The sequence below is a fragment of the Rhagoletis zephyria genome, unplaced genomic scaffold, assembly GCF_001687245.7.
Source record: "Rhagoletis zephyria isolate East Lansing unplaced genomic scaffold, Rhagoletis_zephyria_1.1 Rzeph_scaffold_00598, whole genome shotgun sequence".
In the NCBI taxonomy this organism is placed as follows: Eukaryota; Metazoa; Arthropoda; class Insecta; order Diptera; family Tephritidae; genus Rhagoletis; species Rhagoletis zephyria.
The window spans coordinates 197,103-198,460 of record NW_016157682.1 but is presented as its reverse complement, the minus strand read 5'-3'; positions in this window follow the sequence as shown (position 1 = coordinate 198,460).

Here is a 1,358-nt window from a genome sequence, read left to right as displayed (position 1 = left end):
AAAATTACCGTTATATGGGAGGTAGGCGTGGTTATTGTCCCATTTTGCCCATTTTCAATACCATCCGTCCTACACAGAACAAAGTGCACGTACCAAGTTTCGTTAAGATATCTCAATTTTTACTCGAGTTATCGTGTGCACAGACGGACGGACGGACGGACGGACGGACGGACGGACGGACAGACAGTCACCGCTTAATCGATTTCTCTTTTCATTCTGATCATTTATGTATACATTTGTCTATATCTATCTCGATTCGTTTTGCCTGTTACAAACAACCGTTATGTGAACAAAGTTATAATACCCTTGTGCACAAGTGCGCTCGGGTTTAAAGACACCTCGAGAAAAACGGGTTTAATCTTTTGAATTTACATATACCCCCATAGTAAAAATTAATACATATTTTGTTTCACTGAGCTACAACCAGCGTTGACGTTTTGGTCCAATTGGACCAAAATTGGTAGCTTCATTCTCATTTGGTAGCTTGGTTGGTTTGATGAACCTTTTGGTAGGCAAAAATGTTTTGCAAATACAACCGAATTGAGCACTAAAATTTGTTCGCTTAGTTTATGTTTACACGTTCAAACGATTTCTTAGTTTTTTTTCTATATTTTATTAAGCAGACAATTTTCTGCAAACAAAAACTAACTTCCCAAAGCTATGGTCGATCAGCTGTTGAAATAGAAAGAGAAATTACTTATCGTCTTGAAAGAAAAATTGATGATAGGCAATTTTCAATGTATGGGTGTATTGGTAAAAAAGTGCGAGTGTATGCAAATTGAAAAGAATTTGGGAATTTTTTGATTGAAATGCATAAAATATCTGATTTTGTATTTTTAATATAGAAGAATAGAGAATAGGATCGACACACACCATCTATTTGTCGATTTCAAAGCCGCTTTCGACAGCACGAAGAGAAGTTGCCTTTATGCCGCGATGTCTGAATTTGGTATCCCCGCGAAACTAATACGGCTGTGTAAAATGACGTTGAGCAATACCACCAGCTCCGTCAGAATAGGGAAGGACCTCTCCGAGCCGTTTGATACCAAACGAGGTTTCAGACAAGGGGACCCCCTTTCGTGTGATTTCTTTAATCTTATGTTGGAGAAGATAATAAGAGCCGCAGAACTGAACCGCTCAGGCACAATACTTTATAAGAGCGTACAATTGCTGGCGTATGCCGACGACATCGATATTATCGGTAAAAACAAGGGCTACGTCTGTTCTGCCTTCTCGGGATTGGATAGAGAAGCAAAGCGAATGGGTCTGGTGGTGAACGAGGACAAAACGAAGTATCTCCTGTCAGCACACAAACAGTCAGAGCATACGCGTCTTGGCACCCACGTCACTGTTGACAG